General features: G+C 44.5%; 1 long non-coding RNA gene across 5 annotated transcripts in view; it reads right to left on the bottom strand.

The window, feature by feature from the left end:
* LOC104008323 (uncharacterized) overlaps window positions 1-15516 on the bottom strand; it is a 108909-nt gene that overhangs the window by 83592 nt on the left and 9801 nt on the right. For 2 of the 5 annotated variants that reach the window (XR_008537497.2, XR_008537500.2), the window contains exons 6-7: window positions 6511-6588; window positions 436-2695 (exon numbers count right to left, since the gene is read on the bottom strand). The exons of the other annotated variants lie outside the window; for them this stretch is intronic. This is a non-coding gene — a long non-coding RNA (uncharacterized LOC104008323). Of the gene's footprint in view, window positions 1-435; window positions 2696-6510; window positions 6589-15516 lie in introns of those variants that run through there. 5 annotated transcript variants of the gene reach the window in all.

The following is a 15516-nucleotide window of genomic DNA, read 5'->3' as shown; positions in this document are numbered from 1 at the left end:
TTCTAGCCTGGCTTCCAGAAACATGCTTCAGCAGTGGTCTGGTGTGATTCAGTTTTTGTTACTTCCTGAGCGTGACTAATCCAATTTGTCCCTTCCCTGCCATGTACACAGAGTCCTTCTCACTCTTCTCTACACCACAAGAGTGGCCTATTGTGCAGCAAGAAATCCATGCTGATCAATTCAGGGCAGGCTGCATTAGGAAGGCAAATTACACGAATATGAGTTGGGGATAACTATGATTAATCCTTTGGCCAGGCAGAGCCCTGATTCCCGTCATGCCCTTGGGCAGCTCAGAGGTGACAGGGATAAGGACAGCACTTCTGATGGCCGCTGGACCCAGCCATTCATTACCGTGATGTCCCCATCACTGAGCCTACTGATGAGATTATTGATCGTGGGAAATAATTATATGAAATGCATCGCAGTAAGCATCGGCCATTGTCTTTGTGAGTATTTATTGGCAAGGGATGTAAGCTTTTCCTCATTTTAGAAGAGCTTCACTTTTAGGAATTAATTGATGGAACCTTTTCAAACTAACAATTGTTACTTTCATGGGGGAAAAAGCAGGAGAGAGCGGAGGAAAAAACAGAAAGAAGAAGCAAACGTCAATGTATAGGAAAGGCCTAGAAAAATGGGAAGTCTAGTACCCAGTAGATGGTGCTGTAATCAAATTCTAAAACTTGTTATACCAGAAGCTCAGAAAAGTGCTGGAGAAAGTGAGAGGAAGGGAAAGCATGTCAGAATTAAAGGTACACAGTTCAATGGACTTGGCCCTATCTCTCACTTTAGCAAAAGATGATGTTGATGTTGATGATGATGACGACAAGGATGATGATGATGGTGGTGGTGGTGATGGTGGTGATGATGATGATGATGGTGATGATGATGGTGATAATGATGATAGTAGTGGTGATAATGGTGATGATGATGGTGATGATAATGATGGTGATTATGGTAGTGAGATGATGATAAAGGCAAGGCTTCCTTCTAGAAATAACAGACTGGGAGGGTTTTCTACTTTGAAAGGAGTCAATGCAAGGCGATGCTGGGAGATAAGAGCTCCCCAGAACCAAATATACTTGTCCCCTTGCCCATTTTGGTCCCATAGAAATCCTAGAAAAATTAGCTAAGGGTGAAAAGGCCCTTTCAGCACTGACTATTAAGTGACACCTAAAGATATCTTCAATTCCACCCCAATGAGAACGAATGTCATTCACATACATTTTCCCCACATAAGGAAACTTGTGTATAAAAAAGCTGCTCTCAGATTTTTGAAATAAATAACTAGAATGGACCAGATGGGGAGCTGAATGTGCGAGTGAACCACCTATTTTCACGTCGGTTGCTGTCGGCTTGCCCAGAGCCTTTCCAGACCCCTTTGAGACCTCAGGTAGAGGGCTCATGGCTGGGAGCCCTCAGGTAGAGGGGAGAGGAGCTCTTGAGAACAACTGGGAAAGCCTATTGTTTTGTGGACCACTGGGGAGGGAGGGGTTAACTCCATCACAGGAGGAAAGAAGGGCTGGAAAGCATAGGTGTGACTGGAGACGTCTTTGGATTTGCACACCGGACAGCTAGCTGCCGCCATGTGTGCAGATGAAATTCTCTTTGACTCCTTCAATCACTGCCCCCATGTGCATTGCGAGGCCTTCCCAAGCATCGAGAGCATCACACTGTCTTCATGTGGCTGTAGAAGGCTTTCTTTGGATGCAGGCTCATGGTTGGTTTGTTGGCAAATACCCCCACTCCTAAGAAGCCACCTGCATGTTGCAAAGCATTCTGAAATACCTGGATGGAATTGCTGGGGTAAAGGTCAAGGCCAGGTACCTAAACTGTGGAGGAATGGTGTGATTCCTGGGAGCAGGGATGGCTGGAAATAGACGTGGGCCCAGGGTTTCACAGGGTACAGAGCTTGGTGGGGGGGATGCCAGTACTATGTGTGTTTCCATAGACACAATGCTCTAATTGCCCCTGGGCTGCCTCCCTGGGGCCGCTTAGATGATCCGGTCTCATCTCAGTTATAGAATTTGGGCAAAAGGAATAAATTAGGCAGTGTGGCTGAGGAGGGTTTTGGGGGTGAGGCAAACCTTGAGCTTGACCCTGAAGACCCTGGGGAATGCAGAGGGAGAGGGAGGAGTCGAGGAGGGTTTCAGGTAGCAGAGAAGAGTCAGGAGGCACAGGGAGCCTTGGGCAAGCAGAGGGGCGTGGTCCCACTCAAAGGTAAAGGGAGAAATACGAGCTCCAAGCAGAGATCACTAGGGATGGCACCAAAGCAGGAGGCCCCCATACCCCAAATTCCTCATGGGAACTTGGCAGGTCTCCGTGGTGGCCCATGGCAGGCACATGGTGCCAGTGTCACAGGCTTGTTATAAAATCCATACAGAACTCCACAGGGGCAAGCACTGATTCAGACAGTGTGCTGCAGCTGTGAACCCTTGCTGTCACCTTGCTGCTCTCAGCAAGTCTCCTCTTTCCAGGGAGCTGTGCAAACCCATCAAGGAAACATTTCCATTCTCACCTTCTCAGGTGGGCACCTTCTACATGTGTGACTCTGCCATGCCCCCTCCTGCTCAGCATGGCCTTGGCTGAATTCAACAGTCACCCAGCATGCCGTGTGGCCCCAGCTTACCACCACCTACCATGGCTGAGAACAGCACATGCCACCCAAGAGCTCATCTGTTTACTTGTCCTTTTTTAACTGGAAAAAAAAAAAAATCAGCAATTCAAAGGCCGAGGAAGAACTCAGTGAACCAGCTTCAATATGACAGTTACATGGAAATGTCCAATACTTTCCAAGTCAGCCAGGATGGAACCCATTCTTTACTGAATACTAGCGGCCAGTGCCTTCAATGCAGCATCGATCTTCCTGCTGCCCCCAGCCCAGGACATGAGCCCTCCAAGAACCTTTGACCAGGGTGGCCCCATCTTGAGAACCATGATCGGCCTCACCCTGTTGGCATCTCTTTGCCAGCATTGACCAAAGAGGAGTTAGGGCAGAGTTGCCCCTTCTGATGCCTCTGGCTGGAGTGGGTGACAGCACAGAGCAAACAGCTCCGTGATACAACTGCCAGTTTCTGCTGAGGACTCAACTGAACTCAAGCCTGCAGACATTTCTATTGGGATCACACAACTGTCCTTTTAGCCTTGCAACAAAGCCACAAAAAGTGTCTCAGGGACTTCTCTTACAGCTGGGAGACCTAGTGTTGATTGGACCCTGGAACTAAAAACTTGCCAAGCTAGCTGCAAGATTCAGGGCTCTGCTGGGTCTCTCTTTTGAGAGGCAGCGTCTCCTCACTTGCTTTGCCCAGCAGAGGTGGGGCTGGCACAGGCCTGAGATCTCCAGAAAGCAGCCCGATGAAGGGGTGGGAGGGAGAGGGGTCGGGAAGGGAGGCCCGAGAGAGAGCCGTGGGGCAGCATGGGTCAAGGATGCCCCTTCACCCCCACCGCTTGTGGCTTTCCAACACCCAGCCCTTACTATGACAGTTCACGCCCATCAGGTAAATATTTAGACTATTGCCTAAACGTTTTGGCATTTATGGACTCAAGGAAAACTGCAGCCAAGTCAGAAAACTTTTTCATAAATCACATTCCCTTGTGTAACACTTCTCATGTGTCCAGACTATTGAGCCACAGATACATTTCCTTAGGCTATAGAATTTCATTTAATCCACAGTGAGTTCCTGCTAATAAGGGATTTCAGCAGGCTGATATTTTCAAAAGCACAGAATCAATTCTAAATACACTGCATTTGCACCAAGAGGAGCGAAGACGCTAAAAATCATAATTATACCTGCTTTCAATCATCAGTTTTTACTGATGACTCTATTCCTAAAACTCATTTTCTCTGAATCTACCATTTAGAGGGTATAACCAGGACAACTGATAATAATTACTACCATCACTTATTTTGTTTACATTTACATATTCCTTGAGGCACCCAAAGGCCCAGTGCTGGGGCCTTTGGCAAAGTAATAAGGTAGATATATGTTGATTCTCAGCCACTTAGAAATAAGCCATCCCTCCATGGCGCTGAGCCTATCTTAAGTTTGTAAAATCACTCAGTAAACAGCAGACCTACTCTGTCAGGTACATGGTAGACATTTCAAAAAGACTTCCTAGATGAATGCATGAATGACTGAATGAATGAATACAGAGAAAGCGATTTGTAAATGGTGGAGTTCTTTACCACTAGGGAGAAATGATGAACCATTCTTATTAAATTTCATCATTAGCTGTCCTACAAAGCTTCCTAAGCAGTGATCTAGCTTTGAAAAAAAAAATGGACAACGTGACTTTACCCCTCCATTCAAACAATACTTTTTGAGGGCCACGCTGTGAGGAATTCTGGGAATAGAGATGTGAACAAGAAAGACACAATTCCTGACCTCGTGGAATTTAGCCGAGCAGGGACCCAGAACAGTAAACAAGTCCTTCCACAGATAAGCACTGAGCTGCAGATTGGATGCACGCCATGAAGGAGACACATGGGGTCCCATAAGAGCAAACAATGGGACCTGCCCAGTCTCAGGGGTCAGATTCCCCTAAGAGTGACACCAAAGCTGACACCAGAGCACTCCAGGACTTCAAGAGAGGAAAGAAAACCAGATCCAGGAAACTGGAGAAGGCTGGGGTAGGAGAGTGGAAATTTGAGCATGGCCATACCCAGCACAGATCTTCTACCCTGCACCCATAACCAGGCCCTCATGGGCTGGTGGCAGTGGGGGAAGGAGAGGAAGGCCACAGTCCCTGGACAGAGATGAGGAAATGCCCTGGGCTCTCACTGGCCCCTGAGCATCCCAGCCTCACCTTCCATGCCTCTGCCCTGCAGGGAAAAGCCACATTTCCCAGAACCCCTGTTCCTGTGTGCCTCTGGGTTAGGGTCAACCAATGAACTTGCTGTGTAAGATCTGGAAGGAGGAAAGAAAGGAGAAGTCCTTATTGATCTCCGGCGGCAGATGCAGGCAGATAGGTGGACAGAGATCAAATCTAGGGACTGAGATTAAATCACCCACTTTGGAGCTACAAGCAAGTGCAAAGGTGGCTCTGCTGAGGTTACAGAGACCCAGGATGGGCACTTTTTGAGGGAGACACTGAATCACCTACCAAGCAGCTGCTTCCCAGCACTTCTGCTGACCGTAAGAATCTCCAATCCCCTGCATTAGATTCCTTTTCTACTTGGAAGACCTAAAAGCACCCACCCGAAGTTCTTCCCACCATGGGAGGAAATTGCCCTGGTAAAGCAGTTCCCACCAACTACTTTACCAGGACGATTAGTGTCTAATAGCAGATTCCCCGCCCTTCCCAAGACATTTACATCTCAGCAGTCACTGCTTGGGTGGCCTGTGCCTATAACCCCAGCTACTCATGAGGCTGAGGCAGAAGGATCCCTTGATCCAGGAGTTCAAGACCAGCCTAGGCACCATAGCAAACCCTGTCTCTAAAAAAAAACTAATTCTTATTTTATTTTATTTAATAAAATAGAAAATCACTGCCTGGAGAGATGGAGAAAACTATAACCAAGACAGATCTGTAGGGCTTGGGAGGTCTTCAGGCAAAAGTCATCCCCAGTAGGCAAGTGCAATGTAAGAGTGGGTAGCATGAATGCATTTGGTGACGTCACAGGAAGTCCATCAACTGGTCCAAGACAGAAACACCTTCACATTTGACCTGCGCTGCCAAGACCCATCTCAACCCCGAGGGAAGGAGAGGGAAGATCCAGGCCAATTAACTCCTCTTATATCACTTTGAAGTCAAAGTGAATGCTTCAAAAATGGTACAGAATATGTTCCAATGCCCTTACCAAATGCAATAGTGGGAAGTAAATTTGAGTTATCTTCCATGTCTGTCTTTCCTACCCTGGGGGCGAGACTTCTACATAATTCTGGCAGCAGGGGGCCTGGGCTCATTGCTGCTAAACTGACTGAATCAAGGCTCTTCCAAAAACGACAACAACAAAAAACATAGCCCTGGAGGCCAAACGTCATATTAAGACTTTTCTTAATTTTCTACATCACTTCTGTCTGTTTATTTCCAAATCTTGAAGCAAACAAATTTTGAGAATGCAAGACTAAAAAGTAAAAGTTTATTACTCAAGATCTCACAAGTTAAGTTCCAGGAAATTCTCTCTTTCTCAAAGAATTGCTACCTTATTTTCTACAGTGTAATAAAAATTCCATGAACCATCATGCCCTTGGCATCTGGGAAGCTCAAAACCAAATTGAACACATAGGAATAATAGTGCTGGCATCCCTGCGGTTAACAAATTTGTTTGCTCTTCTTTCTGTGAATTTAATTTTGTAGAGTTTGGCCTAAATTCCTTAATGTTCACACAACTTGCATACAAATTTACATCATGGCATTTAAATGTAGAAGCTGATTTGAAAAATATAAATAAACCCACAAATATCAAGAGGGAAAAGGGACAAAGGAAGAGAGAACAAGAGATCAATAGAATCAATCAGATCAAATCTTAGCATAAATGGAAAACGTGAACTGTGGTGGAAATGTTCTTACCCCTTAAATAGCAAGCTAAGGCTAGCGGTGATTCTGGGCTCTCATTTCAAATAGGCACCATTTGAGAAATGCCCTGTTCTGAAACATGGAAAATGAGAAATTATAGAGCCTATCTAACAAATCAAAAATAAATGAAGTAACAACATAAAGGTAGATTTACCGTTATTTATAATTTACCATTTTTACCTTGTTTTCAATTGTCTCTCGTCCTCTTCATTTGAAGAGCCCATTACATTTTATTATGCTAAACCCTATCTTCTGTCACATAAATTACAGTTAAAGATCTTAATATTAAAGCCTTTTAGCTCTGAGATCATATTTCAAGCTTTGTTCAAACCAGACGTTAATGCTAGAATTGAACACAGAACACTTTGTCATCATTACCTAGGATCTCAAAAGTATAATACAATTTTTGCTATATATGGCAAAAAAATGCCTCTTGGTATAACACTGAATTATGGAGATATATTGATTTCTGTAGTATTTTGACAAAACAATAAAACTAAACCTGTTAGCTCCTAAACAGATACCCAGACATCAACCCAGCCATGATAGCGACCATCATGAAGATAAAGGTTTCATTTAGCCCAGTTAGAAATAGGAAACTCCTCAAACTCATGTCCATTCTGGCAGTTCCTGCTGCTCACCTTTTTGTCATCCTCTTCTCTTTTCAGGGGCAAACAGGAGAGTAAAGAGAGGGCCAATTTTGCCATTGTCTTGGCTCAAATGGAAATCCCAAATCTCACTCACCTGCTCAAGGATCTTGGGCCACTAACCTAACTTCTGGGGGATTCGGTCTCTTCATAAGTAAAATGAGGACAATATCAGCCCCATGGGATTGGTGAGGAGATTAAATGAGTAAATACATACATGACACACCTACCCTCCCCTTAGGCCCAGTATGCAGTAGGTACTCAATAAACAGTGGCTGCTGAAATTATTTCTTAAAGAATGCTGCAGAGTCAGCCTATGCCTCTTGCCCACACTGCTATAAATAAGTTAGGAGACCTGGCCAAGTTCTCACCCTGCCTTTCATCACCATCTTTCCTTGTGATCTTGGGCAAATTGTGTTTGTTTTACAAGTCTCCATCTAGAAAACGGGGATAATCACCCCTGCCCGGCCAACCTCAGAGGGTTGTTTGGGGATAAAATGGAATAAGAGATGTGACGGTGCTTTGCAAAGGAAAAAATGCTCCATGCACATAAAAGATTATTACCACAAATCAGCCAGATGGTGTGGAACTGCAAGCACCCTCAGAGCTCTGTGTCGTTCCAAGTCAGGCGTTTGGCCAGCAGGAAAAGAGAACTTTTCCAGGATAAATCAATGTGTCTGTTTCCCCCTAGTAATGATGATGATAATGGCACCACAACTGTACAACTAACCTTTTCCCCCTAGTAAATGATAAGAACAATGCTGCTGCCACAACAACTCGCATTTATTAAGCTCCTACTATGAACCAGACAGGGATAGCATTTTCACCTGAAACAGTTCTCCCATTCTCTTCTCACAACTACCTGGTAATGTAGACGCTACTATAGTCTGCCCTCTACACATTAAGCAAACTGAGGCCCAGAAAGTCTAAGCGATTTGCCCAAGCGCCATGGCTGCAAGGTAGAAGCACAGGATTGGGGCACAGGTCTGCCCAACTCCAAGTCTGGGGCTCTCTCCACCACACCTCTGGGAGGCTCCTGGCTGGGTCTGCCCAGGTGGGTGTAGAGCAACTGAGAATCATTGGGTGGGTTTTCAGTCTTCACACAAGACTGTTGTTGGGCCCTAAGCTGCCAGGCCCAGTTGTCTTAACAGCTGCTCTGAACCAAGGGAATGGCCCCGCAGCAGGAGCCCAGGGAGAATTTAGAGCCTGGGAAAATGCCTCTAACCCATAACACGATTCCTGGTTACAGGTTATATTGGAGGAAGAGGGGGCCTTTAGAGCAGGAAGACCAGGGACCGCATCTTGGTGTCATCACTGCCTGGTTAAATAATCACAAGCACAGCCCACCTTCTCTCATCCTCAGGTTCCTTCTCTGGAAAGTAGAAAACTCTAAGAAATATAAACAATAATTCCTCTCTCATCAAATTGTTGTGCAGTGAAGTAAGAGGATGAGTATAAAAAGGCTTCACAAACTGTCAAACATGGCCCCAGTGCCTCCTCTCCTTGTTCCCTGTGGGGTCTGGGGGTCTGTCCTTGGTGCCGTCACTGCAATTGCATCTACCATGGTTCCTGTCCCAAGGCCAGGTTCACCTGCAGCAAAACACAAAGTCTCCCCAAGAACCACACCCCCATCAACACCAGCCTTCTGGCCTGACCTCCCTGTGCAGAGGAGAAATGTGTGCAAAATGCACACTTACACACACACACATGCACGTGCAGACGCACACTTTCAAACCCTTCATTGCCCTCCCACTATTCTAAGGATCAAAGCAAAATTCTCAGCACTGCCTACAAAACCTCAGATTTGGGGCCTCCAGCCAGAAACATAAACACACCCAGGTCTTTCAGCCCATCTTCCTCCCCTGCCTGATGCCCTTGCACTCTCCACCACCACCACCCATTTGCCTAGTTACCTATTTCTCCTTCAAATCTCAACTCAACCATGATGTCTTCATGTCATCATGCAAAGTCTTCTCTGTTATATGTAACACTAGGGACCTCTATTTTCTATTCCTACCACAGTAGTCTTTTCATATTTATTTGTGTGACTCCTTCATGTGTGTCTGTCTATTCTCTAGATAATAAACTCCATACAGGCAGGAGACATATCCATATTGCCACCATTATGAAACCCTAGAGCTTAGCACAGTGACTGGTACCCAGTAAATTCTCAAAATAAATGGTAAATTTATGATTGAAAACCAACATCACCCTCACCTGCCTTTTCACTTGTACACCTGTGCCTTTCAATTCAGTTGAAAATCATCAATGAACCTGGATGCCTACCTCACACCATACACAAAATTAATTCAAAAGAGACCTAAATGCAAAAGCAAAGATTAAAATAAATCTGGGAGAAAAATCTTTGTGATCTTGAGGTAGGCAAATATTTCTGAGACAGGACACAAAAAAATATTAACCCTAAAAGAATGAAATCATAAATTTGACTTCACCAAAATTTGAAATTCTGCTCTTCAAAAGAAATCATGTTAAAAATGAAAAGACTGCCAGGCATGCTGGCTCATGCCTGTAATCCAAGCACTTTGGGAGCCTGAGGTGGGTGAATCACTTGAGGTCAGGAGTTTGAGACCCACCTGGCCAACATAGTGAAACCCTGTCCCTACTAAAAATACAAAACTTAGCTGGGCATGGTGGCACTCGCCTGTAATCCCAGCTACTCAGGAGGCTGAGGCAGGAGAATCCCTTGAACCCAGGAGGCAGAGGCTGAAGTGAGCCAAAATCACACCACTGCATTCCAACCTGAGTGATAGTGACTCTGTCTCAAAAAAAAAAAAAAAAGAAAAAGACGAGCCACAAATTGAGAGAAAATATTTCAATACACAATCTGACAAAGGTCCTATATCCACAATATATAAAGAACACTTACAACTCAATAATAAGAGAAACCACCCAATAAATAAAATGAGCAACAGACTTGACCAGGCCCTTCACCAGAGAAGATAAACAAATGGCCAAAAAGCACATGAAAAGTTGTTGTTCAACATCATTAGTTGTTAGCTACATGCAAATGAAATCCACAATGAGACACCACTTTTTATTCCCTAGAATGTCTAAAATTAGAGACTGACAATACCAAGTGTTGCCAAGGATGTGAAGCAACTGGAACTTTCATATACTGCTAGTGTGACTGTAAAAAGATACAACCACTTTGCAAAACCACTGGGTGCCTCTTATACAGATTATAATCCACTTATCTTCCTAAGCACTTACCCAAGAGAAATAAAAGCATATGTCCACACAAACAATGTTAGTGGCTGCTTTATTCACTATTGAAAACACTGAAAATAACCAAAATGTTATTTATATCAACAAGAGAACTGATAAACTGTGGTATATTCACTCAATGGAATGCTACCCAGCAATAAAAATGTACAAAGTACAGAGTGAGAACATGAATGAATTTCTAAAAATATTATACTGAATGAAATAAGCCAGACACAAGAGTAGAAAATGTATTATTTCATTTATAGGGAGTTTGTTCAAGAACAGGCAAAATTAGTCTATGCTCAAAGAAATCAGATCAGTGGTTGATTGGGGCAGGATGTGAGATGCTGGAAATGCTGACCAAGGGGTTGGTTACGTGACGGTCTACTGTGTAGGTTCATCAAAACTATCCAAGTGTACAGATAAGATCTGCGCTCTTACTTTATGTAGTTTATACCTCAATAACATTGAAGTTAAGAAAGCAACGTTGACTACTCTGCCTCACATCCAAAGGAGGGAGTTGACCACTTTCTTTTCTTCTTTCCAACCTCCTGGGTGAATTTTGGTCGGAAAAGAAAATGGCATTTTGAAAAGGAATTGATGCATGAGGTTGTGTTTTTTATACAGTAAAGGACAAAGCTGGTTTCCCTGCCTCCTGTCTCTCCTATCCATTCTCCACAAGAAACCCAGAATGAGGTTTTGAACTCATCACATGAAATACTCCTACCTCCTACAGGAAAAATCTCCTGTACTCATGCCCACAGAGGACCAAGTTTATCTGGCTGTATTAGTTTCCCAGGACTGCCATAACAAATGACCACAAACTGCTTGGCTTACAATGGAAATGGATTCTGTCACAGTTTTGGAGGCCGGAAATTCAAAATCAAGGTATCACAGGGCCAGGTTCCCTCTGAAGAGGATCTTTTGTTGCCTCTTCCAGCTTCTGGTGGCCCCTGCCATTCCTTGGCTTGTGGCCACATCATCACTCCACTCTGCCTGTCTTCACAAGTACTTCCCCTCTTCTCCCCCTGTGTCTCTTCTAAGGATACTTATCTTTAGATTTAGGGCCCACCTGGATAATCCAGGGTGATCTCATCTTCAAAAACCCATTTCCACATAAGTCACATCCACAGGTTCCAAGGGTTAAGACATGGACACGTCTTTTGAGGGCCACCATTTAACCAGCGACACTGGCAAACAGCCACTTTTTTAGTGGCCTTAACTTCCTTTTTACCTTGTATTGAACTATAACATGTATTCTGTAAAGAGCCCCTCTCACAGATGTTTGACATTCTCACAAACACAGCACACCCATGCAACCAGCACCCAGATCATGAAACAGATCTTTACCACCCCTGGAAACTCCCTCATGTCCTCATCTGTAAAATGGAGATGATAATAGTAGTTGCCCTGGTGGGACTGTCATGAGAATACCATGAGATAAAGGTTGTGAAAAGCTCAGCCCTGTGCCAAGCTCATAGTGAGCACTCAAAAAAAAAAAAAAAAAGTATTATTCCCACCCACCCCCAGAATAGATTATAGAGCAGTGGTCTTCCTCGGGATATCAAGGGTGCAGACAGAGTTAAGCAGGAGAAAACATTCGCACATCTTCAGATGAAGCCTTGAAGAAGAGCAGAATGACCCCACCCCCAGCTTCTGGCTGGTTGCAGACAAACAAAGGGACTGACGTAACCAGGAGAGCTACAATTTTCACACCTGGATCAGGCGCATCACCTATGGAGGTACCAGGAAAGTAGATTGAGTTTATGTTGCAAATAGAAAATGATGACACTAATTATCTTCCATTGTAGTGGCTGGGGATAGTTCCCGGAGCACTTTGCCTTCCATTATCTTGTTTGATCACACTATAAAAGGGAAAAGACTTCCATCTCAGGTATTCACAGCTGTATTCTAGATTCGAGACGAGACCACCTCCCCTCCCCATCATTGAGCTGTTTTTGTTGGTTGTTTTTTTTTTTTTGGTTTGGGGGTGTTTTTTTGTTTTTTCTTTTGTTTTTTCAGAAAAGGGACAGACTCATTCAGGAGGCATTGCTTATTCAGAGTGAAGTCTTCCCACGCTGCAGTGACTAAGGTTGAGAGCCCCACACTGCAGAAAAAGGGTCACTTGGAAATTGCTGTGTCCTTGTAATGTCTGCTGGGACAGCACAGGCGATGTCAACAGAGGGCTGGCCAGGCCCCTCTCACTGCAGACTCCTATGATTAGATGGTTTCACCTCCTCAGAGTTCCAGAGGATCCCGGCCATTATGAATAGAGCCCCTGAGTTATTGGGATAAGACTAAGAACTGGGACATAATGGCACCGAAATATCACACAAATCACCCTAGCCTGACATAAAACCATTTCCCCACCAAGTAGATAGAATGTTCTGCCAGGTTCTATCGGCAGCAGAGAAATCACCACTTCAAAATACCTAAATGGGGTGTCCCCCATCTTGGGTTTTGTTTTGGCATTTGAGAGTCCCCCTCTTTATCAGGAGAGAGATTTTCCTTAAAATTTTTTTCTTCAATATATATCCCTTTTTTTCCATTACAACTGGAAAAAAAAGGTCATGAGCGTCCTCTGATGGGGGCATAAATATTGCATTCTAGAGGTGGAATGGTTTGCCTCCCACTTTGTAGAATCCCCTTGGGTAAAATCTCACCCAGAGCTGCTGCAGCATGGCTCTTTTTACACGCTTGTTTGCAAAAAAGCTCCCAAGGAGTAATGCCGGCCTTTTCATTTCAAATGCTGCAGCCATTCCTACGGTGTGCTGGGCCCACCACACGGCAGGAGTGCTTAGGAGGACCTCTGTACCAACACCATCCTCAAGTTTGTGGGAAATCCATGAAATTTAGATCTTTTGCTATTGGAAGGAACAAAATATTTACCAATATATAAAGAACTTTCAAAGAGGGGCTTACCATACACACAGTTCTGAGGAAGTGCAATATGGTTTTCCATCCAGGAGATTTTTCTTTCTTTCTTTCTTTCTTTTTTTTTTTTTTTTTTTTTTTTTTTTTTTTTTGAGCCAGGGTCTTGTTTGGTTGCCCAGACTGGAGTGCAATGGCGCGATCTCAAGTCACTGCAACCTCTGCCTCCCAGGTTCAACGGACTCTCATGCCTCAGCTTCCTGAGTAGCTGGGATTACAGATGTGTGCCACGTCCTGCTAATTTTTGTATTTTTAGTAGAGACGGGGTTTCGCCAGGTTGGCCAGGCTGGTCTCGACTCCTGACCTCAAGTGAGCCACCGCGCCCGGCCTAGTTTTCAGGCAAGAGATTTTTAAATGGCAGCCTTCTTCATTATTCCTTCTCCTCTCTCACTCTAATTTCCAACTGTCTACACAGACTCAAGGAACAGCTCTTGCGGAAGGATCTTCAGCAGGCCTCTCAGCCCTGATGGAACCTGCCTGCCCTATTACCTTCAGTATGCTAAATGGTGCTGTTTCATTTTGTTCATTTATAGGGCTATTCTTTTATCTGAGGCATGTTTATTAACTGGTAGCTGTTAATTATATAAGAAGATAATTTCATGTAAATGTTGGATTTAAAAGCAGCCTATCTAGCGTGCTTACTGTTTAACAAGAAGGCTTTGGGATTTGTTTTTTTGTTGTTCCTATGTGAGTAAGGCAATTAATTGATTCGGTTGATTGAATGAAAAATGCATCGTAATTGCTTTACCCCATCAAGCAGCTACTAGAATTATCTAATGCTGGCAGAGGGACAACAGCCTCTATGATACACCATCTCTCTGTTTACCGCCCTAATAAGGCATGGGAGCTGGGGCCTTTGGTTAACAAAGGGACACTTAGATGGGGTCCTGGTGGTTCTTTCTCTAAGAGCAGAGAGAACAGCCCCAGTGACTTGGACTATTCAGGACCAGAAAGAAAAAAGAAAAAACAATCCACTTTTGTCTGGATTATGCAGACAATTGCCAATCCGTTCCTTTGGTTCTGCTTTGCTGGCCTGGTGAAGTCCAGCGTGTCAGGGCTGACTGCTTCCTGGGCACTGGACTTTGTATCTTCATGGAGATGGCTCATTTCATGAGGACATGATGTTCTCTGCACAGCAGAAAGATGTGGGAGCTCCCAGGTATGTCTTCTAAGAGGTTTCCAAGAAAGATTCAGAGTGGAGATGAGGCGGGTCTTGCTTGGACCCATCTACACATGCAAAGACAACATATCTGATTAATCCTTAAGTCCCAGGTGCCCAACATGAGTGCCTGGCACATCACACAGGCTCAGCTTGAAATGGAGTGAACAAAAAACACCAGCTTGGACCCTCCAGCGCCAGAGCTGCAGGTTACATTTAGGGCAGACCATGTTCCCAAGCCTGCCCCAAGTCCCGATTCCAGGCACATTCAAAGATTGAACTCTGACCTTACTTCCACAAGGCTTCATCTGACACTGAGAACCAACACCACTGGTCCCTGCTGAGGGCACCCACTGGGTGTCAGGTGCAATGCACCTGCTTTAAAATGTCTCAAATGCATGAATTTATATTTGACAATAACTTCACAAGGAAGCTCTTGTTATCCCCATTTGCAGGAGGGGAAACTAAGGTTCAATGAAGCTGAGCCTCATGGGTTTGCCACTGAACACATGGGTAGGAGAGCTGACATTTGAACCTAGTTCTCCGTGCCCCAAAGGCCAAGCCCTTTCCATATAAATTGTGCAGTACAGCCTCAGGCACATGGAAAGTGCCCTTTATTGCTTGCTGTTGTGGTTGTTGTCTTGTAGTTGTTATCATTATATGTCCATGATGCTAATTGCCTCCATTCAACCTACACTTTCATCTAAGATGAGTCTCTCCAGCCCTCAGTTGCTCACATTCCACATCAGGTTTCCGGTTTCCAGGTGGACCCCAAGGTTGCCCTCATCTCCTTTTCACTTTTATTACAGGCTTTCGAGTTGACTGACTCAGATCCACTCCTGAGAGCAGTTACAGAATGGCATTGGGGGTATTATACTGGGACTTCTTCCTCAACCCTAATGACCTTTCTGGTCTCTACAGCTAGAAATCCCAAGGAAACATTCAAATAATTGCTGTAGGATGGCCCCAAGGAATCACACACATGCACAGGCATACCTGGAAGTATCATATTGAGGAATACTGACCCCAAAATTAGAA

The sequence above is a fragment of the Pan troglodytes genome, chromosome 8 (genome assembly GCF_028858775.2).
Source record: "Pan troglodytes isolate AG18354 chromosome 8, NHGRI_mPanTro3-v2.0_pri, whole genome shotgun sequence".
NCBI classification, from domain to species: domain Eukaryota; kingdom Metazoa; phylum Chordata; class Mammalia; order Primates; family Hominidae; genus Pan; species Pan troglodytes.
The sequence above is the reverse complement of the archived record's forward strand: the minus strand, read 5'-3'. Positions and strand labels throughout refer to the sequence as shown.